We start from the raw sequence: 18,468 nt of genomic DNA on the forward strand, positions 1-18,468 counted from the left end.
AGGAATTGGATGTTTTGTTTAAATTGTTCGTAAAAGTCTAGTATCGCGAAGCTTTTCGACACATTTACGTAATATGCAGATTGACTCTTTACTGCGTTTGATGATTGAAGACTTTAACCTTGCAGCACTGATTATGCCTGTCCTTGCATGAAATTTTTGTGGCGCTTCTTTGTGCCAAGTATACTATAAGTATGAACCCGGTTGTATCACTTATTTCTCAATTCGTACCTGGAGGGTATGGCATTCAAATTCGCCCTTTTTCAGATCAGGTGTCATTTCTTCTAAAAATGATTAGATACTTAAGCTGCCATTGTTTTCATTTAACATGGTCCTTTATCCGAATAAAAAAGGTATTTATTTAATATGTATTTACAAGAACAGAACATGCAGATGTAGTGCAAGACTCAACATTATTATATCCTTGAATGGGGTGAAAATCTCAGGGTGTTTCTGCAGGTAGGTTTAGTGCAAGCCATGGAAGGGAGGCCAAACACATAGCCTTTTTACTAAGAACATTTAATAGCTTCTTTAATTTTTAAAACATGGCATGCACATTGATGATTTTTGTAATATTAAATGCCGTAATATTACAGTTTATTAATATAACAGTGCAAAGTAACGCAGTTAAAATCTGCACATATGTGATGTGTGTTAAGCCTAAGTGTTTGTAACTAACACTACATATAGCTAAAGTGAACAAAAAGAAAGACAAACTTTCATCGTATTACAATCAACTCAATAATATTTTCACTAGAAACAGTTGATTTTTTTTATATTTAATACAGCTTCCAAAAATGATTAAACAGTTTATTTTTGAACAATTGTAATTTCATTTATCATACTTTTAAATGAAACTGAATCCTCGGAATGGAAATACATTGCCCATAACAAAAAAGGAGGACAAAACAACAATGCTACTAAGCGGTGGGATCTGATGTTGGTCTATTGACTCACAGGGAGGGCAGGGAGGGATGATGACTGATGTTCAGCTGAAAGAAGCTGAGTGTTGACTGATGCATGGTTAAAAAAACAGTAGTACATCTGAACTGACTACACCATAAGCTTTAAGTCCATTATAAGTGATGGTCATTTCTATTCACTTTACTGAATTGTTTCTTTCTTACTGAATTGTTGTTGTTGTTCTCTCTATCAATCCATTTAAGTGAATTGATTCTTTTTTATTCATTTTAAGGATTGGATACTGGCACATATGTAAAGTCCTGTGGGGGTCAACTCTGATCACATCATAAATATATAATTTAATATTTCATACATAATTTTGTATACATATTGATACATACAATGTATGTGTGTGCGTATCTATTTATTATATGTACGTGTGTGTATATGTATATGTGTATATATGTATATATGTGTGTATTTATGTGCATATATATGTATGTATATATGTATTTATATGTGTATATATATACAGTATATACAGTATATGTATATATATATGTATATGTATAAATATATGTGTATATGTATATTTATATGTATAAATATATGTGTATATGTATATTTGTGTGTATATATGTATATATGTGTGTGTGTATGTATGTATGTATGTATATATATGTATATGTATATATGTGTGTATATGTACTGTACATATGTGTGTTTATGTGTGTGTATTTGTATGTGTATATCCAATTAATTATTTTTAACATGATGATAATTCACGTGATATTATCCTGTTCCAGTACACAAATCATGGCAACACATTTAAGACACATAATTAAAACAAGACATTATGTTATAGAATCACAAGTGAACGAGCATCGTGTGACTCATTTGTGGGTAATGATTTGTTCGTGAATCAAATGAAATAGAATTGCGAAACTCATGCTCATGTAAACATTTCCTTGTGAATCAAATGAATAAGAACTGTGAAACTTGCTCATGGGTTATGATTCAATTCAATCACAAATGAATCAGTAAGTGATACGTGCCCAGTGTAGTCAATGAGCTATACAAAGGTGTGCACTAAAGTAAAGTTATAAGCAAATACTTTTTACAAACTACAATATCTTGTAAGGTTCAGTTTTGTGTGACTAGTGTGCTGAATATATAAAGATAGATACATGTATTAGTTTTAATATTAATATATTTAGTTTAAAACAATTCCAATAATAAATAATACAAAACAATTAATACATTCTAATATAACTGTTGTTACTGTATTGTACTTGTATGATGAATGAGAGAATCATAAGTGACAGAGCTTTTGTTTGCTGATACTGATATAGTTTGAACTCAAAAGAATCATTAAGTGAAGTGAGTTGAAATTCTTGATTCAGGTGGTTCTTACACTTTAAACATCTATAAACTTCTGCAAAAAAAAAAACAATGCTGATGGCATCCCCCAGGACATGCATGCACTTCGACTGAATTGCTTCATTTGTGCTTGTGCATCAATTCATGTGATTCATTGACAAGGGTTGTTCAGAAAGAACAAGTAATTTGCATGTTGCTTGTAATTATTTGTTACAAAATATTTCCATTGGTGAACATTTTGGCCTGGTCCCCTATGGATCATAGGTCCTAACACACATTAAAGGTTCCAGGACTTCTGGGTATTAGTTACACTGGCAGCAGTTCATCAAACTCGGTCAATAACCGTGGATGGTGCACCAGTCTCAGGTTGTACTCCTATGTTCTCACTGAGTTCATTTACAGTCTCAAATTAGCCTAACAAGCTCATGTTTGTGACAGAAGTAAAAGTGAAGTGCCCAGATAAAAGCCATACGCAAATGCCACACATGTAATGACAAGGCCCTGAACTCAAACCTAGCACTCGGGAGCCATTGCACAATATCATTAAATACTGTACTGACTCCACAATAGTGTGCGTTGTTTGAACTGCTCTTTAAAGCAAACAGAAGTTGCAGCAGACTAATTATGTATTTTAAACATACATTTTATAGGGGTAAAGTCTGAGCTGAAATAGTTTCCCATTTTTTAATTATAAAAGAATACACCACTCAAAAGTGCTATCTTTTTTTAATGTTACTTACCCCAGTAAGTTGTAGTTATGGTAAAAAAAAATGAATCTCATATTTTCATTGAGAATCAAGATAATAAAGTTTCTAGTTAATGGGGAAAATGTTGAGCAACATTGTATAATAAATAGCAAATCACGTGTTACTCTTGTTGCATAATCCACACATTAAGTCGTCCAGTTGTATGCTTATAAAGTCCCAAACACACATTTTTTACTAAAATGTCATTAAATAAGCCATCTTCAAAATTCTGTCGTAAATGAAAAGGGAACAGAGTGTTGTTTTTGGGGCCAGCTCTGTATCACAAGCAAGAAATCTGTTGTTCTTTGCCTGTTTAATCCTTTTCATTGTTATAAGCTAAAGTTCAGTTTTTGCCATGTAATTATGTATCATCCTCCACAGTAAGCACCATCTAATTTTTTTTTATAAGGAAATAACACATTGACATTCTGAGAACCATTAATTTAATGTCCCTGGGAGCCAAAGCCTATCCTAAAACCACTCACCACAAGACAGGAGCCACCCTGGACAGAGCGCCAGCCCATTGCAGGACCTGCTTATGCACACATTCTCCCGGGGCCAATTTGGAGTAGTCAGCTAACAAATATGTCCTTGAGGAGGCTGAAGAAATGCTTGAGCCTCTGGAGCAAACCCCATGTTGACACAGGGAAGATGTGCAAACTAGACGTGGAAACCAGTGTATGATTTCAAAAAAATGGTAATATGTTTAATTTATGTAGATAGCATATTCCCCATTATTAATTTGAATTTATGTTGCTGGGTCTATGAGGCAACATGAGTAACCACTGTCCCACCATGCTTATGTCGTAAGTCATGTACAAAACAAATAACCTGAATCACACAGGTGATTATTCCAAAGTGTATTATGTCATTAAGACTAAAACAGATGTTGCAAAATGCATAGAAAATGACATAAAGCACTTATCATATAATGGGAATAAATCCATCCATTATAGAACCCAGCATAAAAAGAATACTTTTTTAGGACAGTACTACAAGCAACCCGGGACAAGTTCCAGATGAAAAAAATGTAATTTTTCTGGTGAATTATTAATTCAATCCAGTTCAGTATGGGAGGCATTAGATGTAACGCAGGAATCAAAACCAGGAAAGGAAACCAGTCTATCACGGGGCACATTTACACACGCTCCATTGGGTAAAGTCAAAATTGTCAGATAACCTCACACATATATTTAGCATGTGGGTGAAATACCGGAGTAACTTGGAGTGAAAACCCATTTTGGATACATGCAGTGCTTGGGTATAGGGAGGAATAGCTCTCAAAATCTTATTGACAAAAAAAATAATCATATCACAGATATTTTTATGGTGCTACTGCCATCACAATTACACACTCAACTCTGCAGTTATCTTGACACTGACATGGACACCACAGACAGACATCTGCGATGTTATTTACAGAAGATTCAAATCAAGAAAGAAGCCTATCTTGGAGTAAGTTAGATCTGGGCCCATATTTATTAAGCAATTCAGAATAACCCCTAGGTGTTGGACTAAATGTTTGTAAGAACATAAAAAGTAGTTATAAAGCACCCTATTCCCAGTCCCAGGAAGGAGTAGGAGGCCATATCTGAGAACGAATGATGTCATGATGTTACAGCACTCCTTTGCCTCACACTGACACGTACTGTATGATGACGTTTTGTGGTTTTCTGATACTGATGCTGAGGCTTCACCACAATGATGATAATAGTAATCAAAGGAGAAGGAAATTTAGGATATTGCGTTAAGCTGCACATTACTGTTGCCACCTCACAACATTATGAATAATATTGTAATGAACACCAAAACGGAAAGACCAAGACACACATATCAAATAAGAATTAAGGCAGATAATGGACACACATATTTAACAATGAATGGATCCACTGCTGTACTTCCAGGAGAATCACTTTCCTGTCATTATGGTACATGGGGTAATGCCTTGTAAAATAACATTTACTGAAACTAGCCATGGCTATTCCTGCACCGTTACTGAAGTTACATTTACTCTTGCATTGTTCTAGTCATCTTCCAGAGTCCCATAATGTGTTGTGCCTCTCTTGTTGATCCTCATCTTATTATCTGCTCGGAGTTTCTACCTGCTTTCTTGGAGTTTCCTGGGCTTGTAAAAGTTTATGTTACAGGGGTTAGTGGAATTCAAAATACAGTGTACCTGTGTGACATTTTGCTGACAATCGCCTATTCAGCCCCATCTTTCTTGAGGGTAATATGCTGGCTACTATAGTACAGTTTCCATGATCACTTGTATGTCGCTACTGTGATATTACTTGTGATTCACAAATGTGCACTCACCTGCACCTGGGGCAGTGATCTTTATCTGTTACCCAATTGCATGAATGCAACTTGCTTAAACATTACCTCAGATTGATTTGTGTGCAAATGTATAATCTGTGCATTACCTCACAAGTTCCAAGTGTGTTTAAAATTTGGTACAAAATTTAAGAAATGCTTGGCTGACAGTGCATTGCTTTTCCACATAGATAGATCAATCACATAACATATAAGATTTGTTACAAAAAATACTCTATTTCTGTCAGATCAATATCTTATAATGAGTTCATTGTTGTCCAGCGTTTCCAAAACATAACTTTTCCTGGGATATATGTGAAAATCTCTTCTGGCATCTCCTAGTCAGTTAGGACATCTAATGAGTTCTTCTAAATCACGGTGAATTTAGGTGTAGTTTCCTAAAGTTTGAAAATTGATAAAATGCTTTTACTCCTAAGAGTTGGACTAAATTTGCGTTACTCTTGGACTCTTTAAACCAGTTAGCAGCATTTTCATACTCAGGCTGTTACACATATAGTAGTGAACATTCATGAAAGAAAAATCGTCCAAGTCATAGAGGGGAGAATAAGGCATACTGTATGAGTGAGTAGTAAGCTAATTCAAATGATAGGAAAAAATCTGAATCCAAAAGTTAATACCTAAAACATGAAAAACCACAGACTACAAGCAAGCACTGAACAGTAGAGGGGGTACATTTAAATAACAACAACAATTATTTATATAGCATGTTTTCATACAAATGATGTAGCTCAAAGTGCTTTGCAGGATGAACAAAGAAAAAATATATAAAATTAGTCAATACTAATTAACATAGAATAAAAGTAAAGTCCAATGGCCAGGGAGGACAATAAAAAACAAACAAACAAAAAAAAAACTTCAGACAGCTGGAGAAAAAAAAAAACAAAATCTGCAGGGGTTCAGAGGCCATGAGACCACCCAGCCCCCACTGGGCATTCTACCTAACATCAATGACCTCAATCAGTCCTCATGGTTTTCAGGCTCCCCGTGGAAGAATTAGACGATGATGGTGATGTGGACCACTGGCCTTCAATGCATCAATGTAAAGGCTGCTTGGTGCTTTGATCAAGTAGTGGTGGTGCAGATCACCACCACAGATCCAGAAAAAGAATAGCAGAGAAAGTAGGGGTCAGTTCAAATTGCAGGAACATGATACAAATGATAATTAAATGCATATACAGAATATCAGGGTTAAACTAAAATGAGGTTATGAGAAAGCCATGTTAAAATAACGAGTTTTTAGCAGAGCTCCATCGTATTAGCCTGGCAAATTTCTATCGGTCAGCTATTCCAGATTTTAGGTGCATAACAGCATAAGGCTGCCTCACCACTTCTTTTTAAGTTTAGCTCTTGGAATTATAAGCAGGCACTCATTTGAAGATCTAAGGTTACGATTTGGAGTTTAAGGTGAAAGGCATTCCGAGATATAAGATGGAGCGAGATTATTTAAGGCTTTGTAAACCATAAGCAGTATTTTAAAGTCAATTCTAAATGACACAGGTAACCAGTGTAGTGACATCAAAACTGGAGAGATGTGCTCGGATTTTCCTTTCCTAGTTAAGATTCTGGTGGCTGCATTCTGCACTCGTAATCGATCGATTGATGTCTTTCTTGGGTAGTCCTGAGAGGAGTGCGTTACAGTAATCTAGTCGACTAAAAACAGAAGTGTGAACTAAATTTTCAGCATCTTGAAAAGTTATAAGGGATCTAATTTTTGCTATATTTCTTAAGTGAAAAAATGCTGTCCTAGTAATCTGATTAATATGTGATTTAAAATTTAGGTCAGAGTCAATAATCACCCCTTTACCTCTGTCTTGAGTTTTAAGCCTAATGGATCAAGTTTATTTCTAATACCCTCATTATATCCATTTATATCCATAACTAGCTAAAATGGAAAAAGGCTTAGGACTGCAGCCCATCTTTGGCCTCACCAAGCAACAGAAGGCACTGACAGTGAAAAATGGAATGACTAATGACATTGACAAGTGTATGATCTAACTTCTAAAATAATTTATTTAGGAACTTATCTGAAAAGAGTAACATTTTTGTAATCATCATTTTATTTGATTTTTTGTATCTAATTCAAAGTTGCAGAAAAGCACAAACTGAGCCAGGCTTATTACAGATTGCACAATTTAAAGTAGCCAGTTGACCTAATAACATCTGTTTGGGCTAACCTTAGAGAAAATATAAATGAAAGTATTCAAAGTATTTTGTGCATTGGACAAAAGACAAAACAACCATGAAAGATTTACGGGTAGTCCATAAGAGATACACTACAGGCTCATTTGGTGTGTGCATTCTGCACAAACAGTGTTTACAGGAAACATGAAAAGTTCATTAAAATTGTTAGTGTGACATCTTTAATAGTCAATCCATTAGTGAAATTTAACAAACTCAAAGCACTCACTAAAATAAAGAGTGGCAAAATTATAAAGTAGTGAGTATCCTGTTAGTGCTTCATTGCTGGATGGTTAAGCTGTGCTGTGAAAAATCTTTTAAATCTAAATAAAGCACACTTAACAAAATAAATAGCCATTTAAAAAATGTTTACTGAGGTACGGGAAGCATTCTGAAATTTGTAAAACATGCCATGCAGTTTATTATGCACCTACATACATCAATTGCACATAGTGACAAGACCTCGGTACAACAACGATAACACACTGCACATTGTTGATGAACGACTGAATGTTGAAATTCCAATGATTGAGAACTGAGGCTATGCTTAAATCATCAGTCGCCCACTCTCCCATTTAAGTGTTTTTCCCAAAAATAGCTGATCATTCGCCCACACCCTTTGATTGAGCCACTCTCAGAAGCTGAAACACACAAAGTATAGCACCGCAACTATCCTTCCGCTTTGCATGAAGCCCAAAAAGTAGGTGGGGTGTGATAAAAGTGCATCACCGTGGGCATGACAGGATCACTGATGCAGTGGTTTACATTGTCAAGAAAAGAGAGGATAATTGTGCTCTCATGCTTTCTACCAGCCTTTCTGACCAGCATCTGCTATCATTTGATGTTTCATATAATGTGTCTATATGAAAATGTCATTTTATCAAATGTAAGGTTTGTTTGCAATTGCAAGCACATTTACATTAGCACTGTAAACTGGTTTAACCCCGGTAGATGTTTCCATTCAAATATTTTATAAAATGTTTTAAATTATGTTTCATAATGAAGGAAAGATTGATTTTCATGGTTTACTTTTAACAATAGTTGGTAGTGTATTCTCAACAGCTTTTGCTTTCAGTAATTATTGAGTATTGTAGTTTTGCTCCTGATGAGTCAAATTACATTACTCTGTTGTTGAGAGTAGGGATAATTATTGATTGTCCCTGAACTCAAAAATGACTCAAAGGAAACTAAAAGTGGATTAAACAAAGGTGTTTCTATTAAATAAATGGAAAAGATAAGGATTGGAATTATCAAACATCCAGCCATCCATCAATTATCCAACCCACTATATCCTAACACAGGGTCATAGGGGTCTGCTGGAGCCAATCCCAGCCAACACAGGGCACAAGGCAGGAACAAATTCCGGGCAGGGTGCCAGCTCACTGTGGAGTACACACACACACACACACACACAAACACTAAAGACAATTTAGGATCGCTAATGCACCTAACCTGCATGTCTTTGGACTGTGGGAGGAAACCCACGCAGACACAGGGAGAACATGCAAAGTCCATGCAGGGAGGACCCAGGAAGCGAACCCAGGTCTCCTTACTGCGAGGCAGCAGTGCTAACACTGCGCCACCGTGCCACCCAGTATCAAACACAAAAGGAAAAATAATCCTGCTAGCTAACTTTGCCCTTCATAACAGGTTCTTGATCCCTTCCTATCATATATTGTAGGATGCCACTTGCACGCGTCAACCATAAACACACTCTTTTTATCCTGCCTGTGGATCTCTTGTCTGTCTCTCGTTCCTACTCCAGGTTCTGCAGTCCCTGTGGCAGAAGAGCCTTTTAATCCCCATGGTCATTTTCAGTCTCCTATCAGAGCAGGGGCTGGTCTCCATTTGGACCAAGGACACCAGGCTAGAGCTGCATTGCTTCCTGTATTCCCTTACATAATATTGGCCTTAAAGGGCCAGTACACGATTGCAGCCCATCTATATTGAAATGAGTGCCATTGGTATCTCTTACTGCTTCACTCCTGTTCACTTGTAACCAAAATCTGTTGCCATCCCAGCCCTTACCAAGATCTTCTCCATATCTTTTATGTTCTGTTTGTCTTTGTTGCCTAGGAAAGTTGTTGCTGTCAAGTTTCCTCAATTTCAGGACAAAGACTGTCATGTCAATTATTGGCATTATTGACACACCAGAGCCTCAGAAAAATGTTTTATAATTACGAAAAGCTGTTTTCTGATAAGAGTTTTGACATGGGCTTAATATACCTGTAAAATCTTTGTAATTGTGGATTTTATCAGATTTGTCTTTTTGGTGAAATATTAACACAACCATCCCTAGATATTTGTATATATGAAATGAATGAATTTGTGGAATGATTACCATTTCAGAGGGGGATATTAAATGCTTTTGTTTGTTAAATAAACTAAAGGTGTCAAACTGTTGCTGTATTGGCACACTTAAGTATCAACCATGTTGTTAGGATTTCTACAACCTAACAGCATTTGGTAACAAATATGCAAAGATATGCAAATACAAATGGTAAAGTTGAGTTTTTCATGGAGATATAATCTAACGTGTTCAAATTTACATTCTGGATCTAACTGCTTCCAGCTAAACCTAAGCTGTTGGTTGAAATACATATTTTTGAAAAGGTAAGAATGCAAAATGTCAGATTTGATTCCTTGTGAGAGAAAGTTAACTATATTCTACACTGAGCAGAGACCTGTGCACTTCCACAAATTTATAACCATAATACGACTGCAGTAAAGTACTATATTTTATAACATTTGTTTTGCATACATTAACATGCAGTAAATATCCCTGGTTAAACATAACATAATCATACCGGTATAAAGATCCATCAAAATTAAAATTGAAAGATGACCAGCTGATAACTGAGGAGATAAAATTTGAATCTCCAGTTCACCGCATTCTTGAAGAAAATGAACCTCTGTGGTATCCACAGTTATAACAAACAAAGTTACACTTTTAATGACCCAGGCCAACAGACAGCCCTCTCCATTCCCGGACATTCTACAGTCATAAATTCTAGTTAAAAATGAAAATGTTAAATTTGCATAAAATGCTGTGGCATCATATTCATAACTGGTGAATGTTAGGCTCCCCTCACTTATGTTAGTGAGCATACCGAGAAGAAGAGTGTAGAAGAAGGTTAATAACATCTCATAAGATCTCCAAGCTGTTTTTCACTAACTGATTAGCAAACATTTCAATATTAACAACAATATACAAATAACATAAGGATCAGTTGATATGCAGTGCTAACATGTGCACAGCCCTGTTAAATAAAGTGCAGTGACTCCACAACTTTAAGAATAAGCCTACTGCATTCATGTGAACTGTAGATCCATTGACTGTATAATACATTTAAAAATGTTCAGTTTTTTTGTTTGTGGTGTTTGTGATGAATCTGTGTTTCACCTTCCAACAGCAGAACTGTGAAGAAGTCTATACAATTTATGAATGATACATTGACAAAAGCCCACATTAAATAACCTTCACTTTCTCTGTTTATGGTATGAACTTGGTGATAGACTATTTTTCAACCAAATAACCCAAACATGCTTGCTGCAATAAACCAAATAATAAAATGTATTCATAAAGTAAAGATAATAGATGTTTATATGTAGTATATATAGAAAAGGGACTATAGCAAACAGCACAAAACATAAGTCTACCCTAGCTGAGTTGAATCTTTTTCTCTCCTATAGAGACATGCACACAACTTATGAATTCTGATCCCCCACCCCGCCAATGTTCCTTCATATGCATGTAAGAAACTGCTCTGACCTTTCCTACTTAAATGTAAGAAGATAATCTTATAATAGCTAATAACATATCTTTCACAATGGTCATTATTAATTGCATATACTTACATTAACTAACTTTATTCTAACTACTACGTTACAATCAATAGTTCCCTGAATCAAAGTAGGTGTACTTTTAGTTTGGTTCTTGTTGATTCTGGGTGTCAGCTTTTCCTGGCACACATGGAAGGATCTCTTTCTTTCTTTCTTTCTTTCTTTCTTTCTTTGCTCATTTTGGTCGCACCTTTTGGTTGTGGCCGATACTGCAGTTTTCCCTGAGGTTTCATACACAGTTGTCCTCATTTGTTAGCATAAAATGTACATCTGTTGTGTAGTCAGTGATCAGTCAACTCCCATCTTTAGCCAGACTAATTATAAGGCTTTACATACAGTATCTCTTGTTCTTGCACATTGCTTTACTTTGCTGCTTAAGGCCAGGCAGAGAGCACTGAGTATATAGAGTGCACACATATAGTATCTGCAATTGATTATAAATTAATGAGTGGCTATTTATGTCGTTGGTTTCACGGGTACATGTAAGCCCAATCTTTTGTTTGACAACTGGTGTACAGTTTTGTTCATCAGAGGCCCTTTGGGGTAGAACTGACGCTTGATCTGAAGTTAAATGTCAGTGTCAATGAAAAGAGGGTCTAGCAGCTATTTCTTAAGCAAAGGACTTGTTTGTCAATCAGAACAGATTGCTTAGTGATAATGTTGTGACACAATGCATCACAGATCATATGATTCAGTTGAGACACTGCCTGCTTTAATAGGGAGTTGAGACTAATAGATGGCTTTAGGATGTTACACTGACAATGACTATTTTGTGCCATTTGCTACATGAGGCTGCTGTTTGTGTACACAATTATCCACAATTCCTGACTTATTATTTTTAAATACAGTATGTTTAGCTGAATGAAGAGCTTGTCTGCTGATCTTTTTACAGTTTATAAATGCTACAATGTACTTTGCAGATGTTTCAATGCAAAGCAATTTTTAGACCGTTTCTTGATAGTAGTGTTACTCTACTAAAACAAAGTTCTTTGAACTTGTTTCCCCATTTCAGTGTACTAGACAACTAAAGTCTTTCCAAGCAGGATTTGGCACAAGATGGAAACTATTGCTGAACTTGTTAACGATTCACTGAACAATGGAGTGTGTTCAAAGACAACCACTAATTCATTCTTGCATCTTTCAGTTTATCTTAGTATGACAAATGACAGACCTCACAACCACAAATCACTCCTACTGAAATTGGAAGGGAAGGTGCACATCTACAATGGCTAGCTATTATCAGGGCTACATCCATTAAGTGGTCAACAGGCACTAAAATGCTTTTGATGAACATTATGCAATTGCTAAATATCGCAGCACAATATGGAGTTGTATATTAACCATGAAGTTGGTGGATTCTTAACTTAATATCACACTAGAAATAATAAGAAATAAATAGCTATGTGGAATAAGGCATCATGATCTGACTAAGAACATTGTAAAACAAACTGGGATGGCATTATCTTTGCTACTAAAATATAAATGACTCACTGCTACTTAGGATGCATAGAAGGTTTTCAGTTGTTACCTTCTTAGAGTGTTCTGCCAAATACAGCCAGTCAGTCCCTATTTACCTAAATTTTACAAAACACCACCCAGTCAAGTTTTTAAGGTTCCCAAATTACTGCTCTCCACCACACTGCTTGGTAATTTATTCAAGTTGTGTGGTTCTCCGAGTAAAGACAACCTTTCTTACATTTTGCCAAAATTCATCCGTAACCAGATCTGGGCCTTTATCTTCTTGTTGAGTAATTAATTTTAAAATAACAGCTGGTATCCACTGTAATAATTCTCTTCATTATTTTGAACACTTGTGTGTCCTTTCAAATTCAGTTTACTTAAAGTGTACTCACACATGAATTGAATCGTTGAAATCGCTGTTCTCTGGTCTTTCTATAGCACTGATATATTTTTGGTTTCCTGCACACATTTTCCAGGCGATTCTACAAATGCATGTTATGTAGCTTAAGCATAAACATCCCTGACTTGTACTCTACACATTCTGCTTTTATCCCAACATTTTATTTCCCTTCTTAATAAAAGTACCCTTTTAACCAAATGTGAAACAAATACAGTAAATAACAGATCCAATGTTTCTGCACTAAATTTTACAGAATCCGCCCTAGAGCTTTTGCAATTGCAAAGTCATTAATGACATCCCGAAAATTCACTTGATATGTAAGCTCCCATTTGAGAACATGATTATAAGACTGTTCAGTCTTTCTTAGAGCATAACCAAATCATCAGTTTCACATGGATTTCAGACCATTATCGGTAAAAAGCTGTTTGGTCAGCCACTGTGGAACTGAAATCTGGATGAGGTGGGAGGCAACTTTTTCCCAGTGGCAGGTAGTAGGGGCACTAGAAGTAGGGAGCTTATTTGCGTAATGGCCAGTACGATTCAAGTATCTGCACAGATTGTCTCTGGCCTCAACATACCCCGGTTCTAGGACAAGTGTTTCCCTTCAATTGGCACCTCAGGATGTAGGACCTCCATCTGGAATTCAGCTGCCGGAAATGGGATTTGGAAAATTATGCATATTTTTCAGATCCGTGTCCTGAATAAGTTGCAGAGCATTTCATACAGTGTTACAGAATAACTCTGGGAGAGTATTCAGATACAGGTAAAATTCTGTTACAACAAATATCTTTACAATGAAATTTTCATCACGACAAAGTATTTTTATGGTTCTGACAGTTTTCCAATATGACGCGAGTCTATAGAAATCTTGTTACTACGAAGTACATTCAGCAGATACTTCATTACAACGAAGTGCCCAAAAGACCTTGAAATGCCTGAATGAATCATCCACAGAGCAGTTAGTTCTGTGGCCGCAGCTCAGTTGTGCACAACGATCCCCCAAACAGAAACACTGTAAAAGAAAAAATTGCTTTCTTTGAACTTTCCTCGTACTGTTTTTTTTTTCTTTTTGCTGTTTTTGTTTTCGGTGGTTTTTACTGATACTTTTTGCTTATTGCTCGTCAACATTTGAAAAACATCCATTGAAATTTAACTCATTGTCACGCTCCTATATAAATGGCAGACACGAAAAAATGATAACAGTTCATATTAGAAAAAAAAACTTAACATTTTTGAAGTGCTCGATTGCAGCAAAAAGACAAAAGACGTTGCCAGTGAATTCAAAATTTTGCCATTGACATTGTCAACTTTCTTGAAAGCAAAAAAAGAAGAAAAATCTCTGGTTCCAAATGTATGCGAATTGCTGCATTTGAAGATGCAGAAAAAGCAGTTTTTATGTGGTTCAGTGATTCTTGTTCAAGAAGTATTCCTATTAATGCGGCACTCATTCAAGAAAATGTGAGGTTTCTAAACTCTCTTGGGACCTCCCCCAAGTGGACAACATGCCAAAGAATGTCCCGAAGTGTGATCACCGCATCTGTGGAAGATCTGTTACCGGGGCAACAGCAGGCTCACAGCTCTGCTGCGGCTCGGCACTGAAGCAAACAGAAAAGATCTCGATGGGTGATGCAAGGAACATTGTAAATGCAGGGAACAGTATTACTTGGCCAGTAACCTGGTCACAACCCTGCCTGACTGCTGTGTCTGTGTATAGGAGAGTGGTAGATCACGCTACAATAAATAACCATGCTGTTCCTGTTTCAAGTTGAATAAAGCTGGTTTTGCTAAAGAACTGAGGCTTAGTCTTGTGTTTTGGGGTGTAAGACAGGGACTTATTGCACGACCTGATCTTTTAGGATTCGCTTCTGTGGCGCTTCACTGCAGCACTGTGAGCCTGATGTTGCCCTGCCCCAGCAATGGACAAACACTCTTACACAGACGCTGCAATCGCGCTTCGGAACGCACTTCAGCGTGACGTTCACTTTGTGTGGGGGGATCCCAAAAGAGTTCAGAAACCTCACAATATGAAGAAGAGGAAAAGGATGATTTGGCTTCTGATTGATAACTGTGCTGCCCACAATGCTTCCGCATTTAGATAATGTTTCCATTGAGTTCATCCCACCCAATTGCACAGCAGTGCTTCAGCCTTTGGATATGGGCATCATTTGCACCCTGAAAGTGTATTATCACAAGGAAATGCTGAGAAAAATTCTTGTCAGCATAACTTGTATACAAGAGAAGATTAAAATTAACGTGAAAGAAGCTATTGAAATGATTGCAAACGCCTGGACGTAAGTTAAAGAAAGCACTGTAGTGACAAATACAGAATCTCATTACAACAAAACATCTTTAAGGTCCCTGGCAGTTCGTTGTAATGGAATTTTACCTGTATTTTCAATGCTATACACAAAAAGTATACACTAAAGCTAAAGTTATTAATAAACTGTAGCTGTAAATCAGTTCTTTCATTTTTCAGACTGTCTTATGTCAGTGCTGGGTGATTTGGGCATAGGATTGCATGTAAGGCATAAATTGTTCCCCAAGTGGGATCTTACTGTGCTGCAGGGCACATTCATATAAAGTACAAGCTCACTCTCCTTTATACAGGGCCTGCTGAACAGCACCTTTTTCCCTAATATATGTATATTTGGAATGAACATCAGAGTGCGCCTAGAATAACACACATCAGGAAACGTGTAAAGATAGATAGATAGATAGTTTATTAATCCCAAGGGGAAATTCACAAACTCCACACTGACTTAACAGTGACCCAACAAGGAGCTGAACGCAAGCTCTTGGAGCAGCATTCTTTGCTAAACATTGACATATTAAGGAAATTAAAAGAATAAATCTGCTTCTGGGCCAGAAAAATATTATGAGCAAATTTTTAAAAGCCTCAGTTAAGGAAGCAATATTAACTTCATTTTCTAAGTGTTTTGTTTTTAGTTTTACTTTGTGGTTTCATCACTGAATAACTTGAAAAAATAATAAAATAAAAAGGACTGGGGTCATTGCAAGAAACTAAAGGTCTTTTATCAAATTTGTTCAGTTTAGACAGCTTATTTGTCAAATGAGCTGGCATTTCTTCAGATTGGCTTTGATTCGCAACAGAATGTTAGTGTTGCAGCGTAAGCAGACTTCTTTGCTTGGGTGTCATGTTGCATTCATTGATTTTTACATTTTTTTTTTCACAATTAAAAAGCTTAGAAGGAAAAAGTTCAGTGGCTAAGTCAGACGGCATGTGGTCTACTCTTGTTACAAAGAATCTTTTTGGCAGCTTACTGTTAACTGTTTAGTACAAATTCTGACATGCACTCTTTTTCTGCTAATTAGATGACCAGAATAATAAAAGGTCTGTGAATAAGCCACTGTACTAGAAGCCCAGTATTCATTAAAAAGCCATTGAAAAAAAAACACAGTTTCAAGTTAATCTACGGTATGCAGCTAATAACTTTAAATGCTAATTAGAAATATACTGACTTTGCCTTCAGCTTTTTGAAAAATCTAAAAAGTGTACTATAGTGGAAAAACTCTGAAAATCCATTTCAGAGTGTCAAAAATTATATACTGTTTAAGAGTGCTTTTACTTGTGTTGCAAAAAGGTGTAAAGGTGATGCTACGCTCCTCAAGCAGATGGTGACAGGTCTTTTTAGCTTTACTCAAAGTTGTGTTTACCAAATCATTGCATAGAGAAGGATGGTACTTGGCATTAAAAGCTTCTGTTCTCTTTCCCCAATGTAGAACCCTCGTCCTCATCTGAGTTCATCTCTGTTATAGCATGTATTTATTTAAACACTAACAGTGTCAGATCAGGGTGAGCGTGAACGTGACTGAGAGAATAAAACTGAATAAAAAAAAGTACCATACATTTACACCGGCTGTTACAAACTCAAATCGAATGTATGTTTTTATTGTATAATAGTAGCAATAACAGTAGCTCACTACTCAAAATGTTTAATTTGTGACTCGGCAAGGCTCGAACCCGCCGCCTCTTGATAATATGTCAGTAGTTCTTACCGCTGTACTACCAAAGTAGTCATAACAATGAAGTATGCTAGCCAGATTTCTTTTTCTTCGGTTATAGTCTTGAATAAAAGGGCACTTGTTTTGTTATACTTGTACCTTTTGTGAAATTGCTTATTTGATATTTGGACTTCAGTTTTCACACATTATACACTTCATGTCAAAATTTTGTCATTAGTACTAAAACATGAAAAATGTTTGTCTTTTAGGTATGTGTTCAACATTTCTGTCATGCTACACTTACATAGATCTTTATAGACACAGAACACAAATGAAATACATATGTTCCAAATAACGATGTATTATTTACACTGTATTGCTCCCGATTCCTCACTCCCAAATAAAAGGTTTAGGGAGTGCTTTTTGCCATTTCTGCTGTGGTGGGAGGATGGAATAGTAGACTGGTTGCTGCTTGCGCTTATCGACCCATTTACAAAAAAAAAAGATGCTGATTGAGAAGTGCGAACTGATTTAAGGTGGGCCAGGTTTATGAGTTTGTCTTAGGCTTTGGTAATTCTAGTGTTAAACTGGAGTTGCATTACACGTAAACCAGTGCTCAAGTGAATAAAGTCTGTTGCGAGATGAGCACATGCTGTCAAAAGCAGAAATTGTTATTGTGAGAAAGTACTTCTCTTTGGATCATGTGGGAGTGACACACAAGTAAGCTGCCCACCATGTGAGACAATTCTAAATACCTTCAGTAGCTTTTGTTCACCCACTGATTTGCTATTGTCCTTCACATTCTGTGTGTGCTGCCACTTTTAATTTTCTGCTCTTTTTTGAAAAGCACCAGTGGCCCTGGCTAGCTGTCAACACCAAATCACACAGTATATTATTTCTGTTTGGAAACACTCTTGGCTCATTTCAAATTGTGAAAAAAAGGCACAGAGATATACAAATGTATGTTATAAACTCAAATTTGAGAGAAGTGTCACATTTTTAGATTTGTGTATTGTTTCATGTCTTTTTAATATTAATGCAGAAATTTTTGAAAATTCCTCTCCCACTGTCTTCGTTTGTTTCTCCCTGGTGCTCAGGTTTTCTCCCACAGATCAAAGACATGTAATTAACATGAACTGCTACTTCTAAATTGGTCCTAGTGTGTGTGTGGGTAGGTGTGTGTGTGTGTTGTATGTCAGTGTGTTGGCCCTGCGATGGACTGATGACAAAATGGATTTTGTGCTTTGCAATTATTCACAACTG

General features: G+C 36.3%; 1 protein-coding gene across 1 annotated transcript in view; it reads left to right on the top strand.

Annotated features, from left to right (window-relative positions):
- Positions 1-18,468, top strand: part of LOC120530239 (cytochrome P450 7A1-like) — a 38,583-nt gene that overhangs the window by 990 nt on the left and 19,125 nt on the right. The window lies entirely within an intron of this gene.

Source organism: Polypterus senegalus, chromosome 5 (genome assembly GCF_016835505.1).
Source record: "Polypterus senegalus isolate Bchr_013 chromosome 5, ASM1683550v1, whole genome shotgun sequence".
Lineage (NCBI taxonomy): Eukaryota > Metazoa > Chordata > Cladistia > Polypteriformes > Polypteridae > Polypterus > Polypterus senegalus.